The sequence below is a fragment of the Simochromis diagramma genome, unplaced genomic scaffold (genome assembly GCF_900408965.1).
Source record: "Simochromis diagramma unplaced genomic scaffold, fSimDia1.1 OVJJ01000308.1, whole genome shotgun sequence".
In the NCBI taxonomy this organism is placed as follows: Eukaryota; Metazoa; Chordata; class Actinopteri; order Cichliformes; family Cichlidae; genus Simochromis; species Simochromis diagramma.
The window spans coordinates 3,451,936-3,459,407 of record NW_024386785.1 but is presented as its reverse complement, the minus strand read 5'-3'; the positions used below and the strand labels follow the sequence as shown (position 1 = coordinate 3,459,407).

Genomic DNA, 7,472 nt, shown 5'->3' with positions numbered 1-7,472 from the left:
TAACTTAGTTTCATTTTGACAGGACATAATAATGAAACTTAAATATTACATCACAGCTAACATGACAGCCAGCACAAAGACCCAGGATAGAGGATCATTCTTCTCCATTTCAAAAAGTTGCATTGAGGCTGTTTTTTGTCTATAACAGCTGCAACAGCTCGACTTCCTGTTGATGCGATCTCACTGAGTCTGAGGTCAGCTCGTGGCAGAAAAGGAAGCTGAACGTCAACACTGACCAAGTCTGACAAACTTATTGCTCCACAGCACTGAGGGGACAGTTAATATCTGTGCTGTTTTTACATGGAGAATTATTTTATTCTCACAATAACAAAGAGGAAACATCTCCACTGACCATGAACTGACTGAATCAGAATCTGAGTTTCTTTGGTAAATATGAACTTTAGTATGTGCAGAGTTGCTGTGGTTGTTCTTGTTAACGAATTTCTTTGAATAAAAATCTTTTTACAGCATTAGTTTTAAACAGTGGGCTGATACTCAATGCAGAAGCAAATAGAGGAAGTTCATATTGCTAAGGTTAAAAATAAGCGGTGCTGGTTGCTCGTACGTCGCACCATGTAAGGGTATGAAGTCTATGATGGATGTGCAGTCCAAAAGAAAATCCCCATTTTGTTTTCATGACTGACTCTGAAGTTGTGACACAGAGGAAGATTTTTTTGCAATCATTTCAATACTTAGAATTTAGCAAAGGGGAAATCTCTATGAGGACAAAAAATGGTCAGGTTTCCTGCTCAGTGGGTCAGGGTTACTGTGGTGCCACTCCTGAGCTGGGTCCAGGGCTCGAGGATGAGCCACCATGAGCCAAAAGTCCTCTTGGACAAATTCACCTCAGAGTAGGTGAGTTTGTGTTATAAAACTATCTAAAAGTAGTTATAAAACTTACTAAAGTAAATACTGAAATACTTACTAAAGACTACACTTATTTAACAGTGTTTTATTTTTGTTTCGAAGCGTAACATGATGACAGTGCAATGTGGTTGGTTAAATAAGAATGTGTTAAGTGGGTCCCATGCAGTGCTGGAGCCGAATCGTGACACACCATGAGCAGACGGCCTAGTTGTTAGAGAACGGCTAATTCAGCTCCCCTCAGAAGATAATGCTAAAGTTGCAGTGACTGTGGAAAATATGACTGACCATGATATCACCCTCTGTGGTCGCACTACACTGGGATGGCTGCACAATGCTGATGCCATCTACATGCCGCAGGTAAAATGTATGGAGGGTGAGCTTTCTAAGACATCAGACAGTAGTGCTTCCACACCCACAGTGCGCAGTCCAGTCAGACAACACAAACTGAGCCCTGGGACCCACCAGTGGATTTGCGCCATCTGACAAGTGACAAACAGCAGCAGGTAAAACAGATGCTGAGGGAGGAATGCAATGTTTTTGCGAAAGATGACTGAGACATGGGATGCATTAAAGATCTGTACCTGGAGATACTAGCTAAAAGCTAAAAGACAATGGGCCTGTGCAAAAGACATATATGCAATCCCCAGACACCTTTATCAGGAAGTTAAAGCACACACACAGGACTTACTCAATCAGGGCTGGATCCAAAAATCTTGTTCTTCATATTCTTCACCTGTGGTATGTGAGGAAGAAAGATGGTGGCCTTCGCATGTAGACTGTAGGCTCTTGAATGCAATGACACTGCCCGACAGACATCCCATCCCGAGAATACAAGAGATCCTGGAAAACCTCGGGGGCAACTCCTTGTTCACAGTATTGGACCAGGGGAAGGTTTATCACCAGGGTTTCATGAGTGAGAGCAGCAGACCCTGTACCGCATTTATAACAACATGGGGACTCTATGAGTGGGTGAGGGTCCCATTCAGCCTTACTTATGCCCCAGCAGCATTCCAGCGCTGCATGGAGGGATGCCTGGGAGACCTCAGGGATGAAGTGTGTGTCCCATATTTGGATGATGTACTCATCTTTAGCTCAAGCTTCGAACAACACATCCAAAATGTGAGGAGAGTGCTACTGTCAACTAGGGCTGTGTACCAGTATCCGGTGCCATTATGGCACATGTTCTGACATAAACGGTAGTAACCAGACCGAAAAGCGACGCACATTTCGGTGCTTTATTTCGGTGCTTTTTTTTTCCTGAGCTGTGATACACTTTAGATTCTAGCCAATCATTTTACCTTTCCAAGGATAGTAGGCGGGTCCAGGTACCTACGTTCTTCTAGAGCAGAGCTACAGATTAAAAATGCCCAAAGCAAAGCGGTCAAAAGTCTGGCTGTACTTCACAGCAAAAGATGCAAACTCAGCAGCCTGCAACAAGTGCTTTAAGCTGATACTGTGATACTGTGCAAAGAAGGTAACACCTCGAATCCGATGAAACACCTGGCGACACATAGCATTTTGTTAAAAGCCGAGAAATGCACCGTATTTGATAGCTTGCTGCGAGACCTCACACCGAGCACATCTACTGCAGGTGTGGTGCCTGTTATCGGACCCGGAGTTAGCAACATCCCCCAAGAACCCGAAGAGGAGAGTCCTGGCCCCTAGCCCTGCCAGTGTAGCAGAAATGATGAGGATGATGATGCAGCAGCAGCCGTTCTTCTCTGCGTGAGTAGCTTCATGTTGTTCGTGTGTAATTTACGTTGAGTAGGCTAACCACGTTATTACATTAATGCATGTAAGGTGAACTAGCAAACACCATCATAGCTACATGCGGCTGTCTTCTTGTTTGATGCAGATACTCCCTTCACCCTGGCCAAAAAGGCTAAAATGACCAAAGAAAAACTGGAAAACAGCTAAACATGAGAGGTTTTTGGACAAAGTTTGTGTTTTTTTCCATTGTTTAAGCACTGCTTCCAGCCAAGAGTGATGCCATATATTCCCCATAGCTGCAGAAAAGGCTAACATTGTTATCTTTTTACAAAAAAACAGCTGAACATGAGAGGTTTTTGGACAAAGTGTGTGTTCTTCATTCTTTAAGCACCGGTTCGAGCACCGTTTAAGCACCAGCACCGTTTCAAAAGTACCGGTTTGGTACTGGTATCGGATAAAACCTAAATCCCATACCCATCCCTACTGTCAACGCACTGCGAGAGGGATGCATCGTCCAGAACCAATTCAGCCTTTTGCAGTAAATGGCCTGTATCTGTATAGCACTTTACATCTGAGGTGCCCAGAATGCAGACATAGCCATAAACCAAGTATTGTCCCTGAAAAGAACACACACCTGAAGCATAAAGAAAAGATGAGAGAGAGTTTGGTGGTTATTGAAATGGTTTTGTGAGCTTTTAGCTGAGATTCTGACATTTCAGTGGATACCACATGTGACATGTGTATTATTGTAGGGTTACAATAAAGTACCTTGAGGTTACTGTTGTGATTTGTGTACATAAATCAAATTGAACTGATACCCACTAATGTGTGATCACATTGATGTCATTGATTTATATTTAAGCTATTTTACTTTAAATGTAAGAGATGTTTCTATTTGAAAATGCTCTAAATTAACTAGTTTTAGGTAGAGACCTGGTACCTAGTCTGGGATATTAGATTTTTGTAAATACTTGTTTATGGCTTTAGCAGCATGCTACAGGTAGCATGTTGGATCTCACCACCCCAACACAACCCCAACACTGTAATATTACTCACCTGCTCCACCTTTGTAGTGTGTTGTCTTTGTCGCTTATTTTCTGCTATAAAGTGTTTACTTAAATTCAGTGCACATATCAAGATGGAGCTGATTACACTATTGTTTTGGAACATTTGAGATTCATTTTTTTTTAGCATTCAGGAGTATTCAAGAACGACAAGCCACGTCTTCCTGTCTAATCATACGTACGAGTTTGAAACCTTTTCCCTCCAAAATGGAAACTGGCTGAAAATAAAAATGGGAATCTCTTTATCGAGCTGTTAATTTTATAAATTCTGCTCTCAGCTTTGCAGTTTCTGCTCGTTTTATGAGACGAGTAAACCCCAACAATCAGCAAGCACATGGTGACAGTGGGAAGGAAAAACTCCCTTTTGTCCCCACTGCTGTTCAGTATAGACCTAAATCCTCAAGGATTCTGTTAATGGTTACAAAACAAAACATGTACTTATAGGTGAAATGGGAAGCACATGTTTGCAGTGAGGTGTCAGAGGACAGATGTTTCTTGTAAAACAGCTTTTGTGTCTGTGTTGAAACTGATTCATGGTTTTCACTGAAAGGAAGCTTTTTTCCAGTAAAGCCATCACTGTCATTGTTATACAGATTTAGAAAGCTTCAGTTTTCTTCTTTTATTTTTGTTTAATTTATGATTTTCTTTTTTTTTTTTTAAACACTGAAAATGTTGAGTGAAACCCTGGAATCAGGAAACAAACCCAGGTGTGAATCCAGAGAGTCTCATGTGTGGTGTGTGAGTGTAGAGTAGGTCTGGTCCTGGTCCCTGCCGGCTGGATCGAGGCTCTGGTAGGTCGAGTCTTCACGTGTAGAACCTGGAGTACAGTTCTCGTAGTGGACGTCCTGAAACAGAGACAAACTGTCTTCTTCACATAAAAAGAAGAGACTCTGACTTGGTTAAATCATTTGTGCTGGTAAATATTTCCACGTTGAACCTCTCAGACAACAGTGTCTCTGTTTGTTGTTGGAGTCGCCGTCTGGGCGGCCATTTTTGTCACCTACCTGTTTGAATTCACCTTCTTGGACTGTAATTTCTGGAACAGTCTACAAACTGAACCATCACACTGTGACTGCTTTATTTCTTTGTTACAGTAGCAGTCTGTCAACAGTGAGAGGAACCAAAGAGAAAGAAAGTCACCTCCATGTTTGTGCCCTCTGAGTTTCCTCTGGTCCTCAAACCTGTGGAACAAACAAAGGATCAGTGGCGGCTCCTGAAAAAAATCTCAGGGGGGGCAATTTTTATGATATCGACTAAAATGACCCATTTAATGAGTACATCAAACAACACAATTTTAATTTGTTGCTAGGTGATTAACTCATACAGTGATACCTCATGCCCACTAGATGGCAACACACAACAGAAAGCTTTCCTCTAGCTACATAAGTTACAGGTAGAAAGCGAAAGAAATTAGCATCCAGTAGCCTTTAAGCAAAAATGAATGTGTCCACTTACTCATTACTTAGGCTACATCAATCCAATGTTGTGTGGTGTAATCAAGCAACAATATAAAGCCGGCTGCATCATATAAATCAATATGCACAGCCTGTCAGCCACGACTTGCGCTGGAACCAACTCCGACAAAAAGTCCTGTTGTATGCTTTTGACTTCTCCTTCGTTGCCTGGGTTAGTTGAATTTCGGGCTTGTCAGGTCCCAACTCTTTAACTTGCAGTTTTTCTGCCATTGTCCTTCTGGCAAAAGGGTAGGTTAGAAGCGATCTAACCGAATTTGGGGGAGGCTGTGCCTCAACCGTTAACAATACCGCTGCCATCGTCTCTCTCTGACCTTATAGCTCACTTAGGCTACTGACTGAGGTAAAATTCTAGAAAGCAAATCTCGCGCGTTTTCTGCGGGGGCATTTAAGCGCCCAAACCATGCGATGGCAATTTATTTTTCCCCTGGCAACCATTTAATGTGGCTATTTCGCTGATATCAAGGGCGCTTTGACGAGCGCCCCAGAAGAAGAAAAAAACCGTTTGTGGACTTTAATGAGTCGTGGTGATGTTAAAATACGCCTGCTGTATAGGGCACACCATAGTAAAACACATTGATTTTTTTAAAAATATATATTTTTACTCCTCCACATTTGGGGGGGCGGAGCCCGAGCGCCCCCTATGGGCCAGCCGCCACTGCAAAGGATGTTCCTCTGTTAGAGGGAGCAATCATTCAAAGTGCACGTGAGGCTGGAGGACAGAACATACTTATGTTTCCTGTAACATCACCTTTGGCTTTGTGCACTCCTGTTTTGAAGAGCCCATACTTACTATTACTATTATATTTTTTAAGTTCACATGTGTGTGTGTCTATGTGTATGGGGGTGGGTTTAGGGGGGATCTAACTAATGTTGAAGTCAGTGGTAATCATAATGTGGTGAAATATCATTTACATTACAATAAATATTAAAATAATGTAAACAATCAACATTTCCATCCCCAGTCACTCCTCCCTGAGCCTGGTTCTGCCGGAGGTTTCTTCCTGTTTAAAGGGAGTTTTTCCTTCCCACTGTCGCCAAAGTGCTTGCTCATAGGAGGTGTTAGGTTGAAATTGTTAAATGTTGCCATTATTGTACTTAAATTTGTAAGCCTTGGTTTCAAACTGCATGATCAAAGACATTCTTATGTTTCTGTCCCCCTCCCCGGCCTGTTGAATGGTGGGGGAGGCAATTAACTACATTTTTTAATAGGGCTTTGGAGCGTGATGTCACGGGGGTGGGCGTGGAAAGGATTTTGGCCCGATCCGCCATTTTGGGGGTCTAAACAAAGCGCAAGCGAAAAAGGAGCGAAGGCACACACAACAGCCATGGTTCGTTCTTGCTGTGCGGTCGGCTGCAATGTTCGATCTCACGACCGGCAAGAGAATAAGCTTGAAAAGGGTTTGTCTTTTCATTCTTCCCCAACCTGGAAGCAACATGAGGCAGCTCGTGTATCGATGTTACCAAACGAAGGCGTCCAGCCTGGATAGCAGCTGTGAGACGAGCTCCAGTTCTCTTCCATCTCCAAATATCTGTTGGTGCTCCAGACATTTTCATTCCGGTAAGTTCTAAATATGTTCATATCTTTATAGCCTATTAGTTTTATTTTTGATGCACTCTGAGGTCATAGCAAATTAGAACAAACATCCTACTGAGTGATTTTGCAGAACTACCTTCTGTTTCTAGAGTTGCTAATTATTTGGCATTCTGGTGGTGTTTTTCTGTGGCTGTCGGGAGCCAGTCCTTGGGGGGGTACTGTCATGATCCTGAGTCCGTGACTCAGTGATTTTGTGCTTGGTGTATTTATTGTTATTATTTTCATTATTATTTGTGGGCTGTTTTGGGATGGTTTGTGTTTTGGGGTTTTGGATGCTGGGTTTCTGGGTTTGTGCTCCCTCTGTTGGTCCCTGGTGTTAGTGTTCCCCTGTCTCGTCAGGTTAATCAGGTCCAGCTGTGTCTCCCACCTGTGTGTGATTTCCCAGTGTGTCTCTGTGTATTTATAGTGTGTGTCTGCCTCTGTTCCTCATCGCCTCGTCTGTGTTCATCCTCTGTGTCACCCTGCGTACTCTGCATTTCTCCGTGAATCCCCTGCGTGTTCTCCCTGCTGTCCTCCCTCCATGTTCAGTCGTGACATTAACCACTGAGTTAAAGATTTTGAACAGAACTCGAGGATTGTGACTATTAGTTGCAATAATGTTCGACAAAAAAGACGTTTTTGCCATTTTGGCAGCCTTCTGAAATTTAGACCGGCTCATATGCAGGATGTCAAGGGACACCTGAAGTTGATCTTTTTCCATCTCCTCTCAGCTCGACGACATTCACGTCTAAGAGTGAGGGTGGATTCATTTAGCCAGAGTTG

At 42.9% G+C, this 7,472-nt stretch overlaps 1 protein-coding gene across 1 annotated transcript in view; it reads right to left on the bottom strand.

The window, feature by feature from the left end:
- LOC120728121 (neural cell adhesion molecule L1.1-like) overlaps positions 1 to 7,472 on the bottom strand; it is a 589,469-nt gene that overhangs the window by 77,959 nt on the left and 504,038 nt on the right. The window lies entirely within an intron of this gene.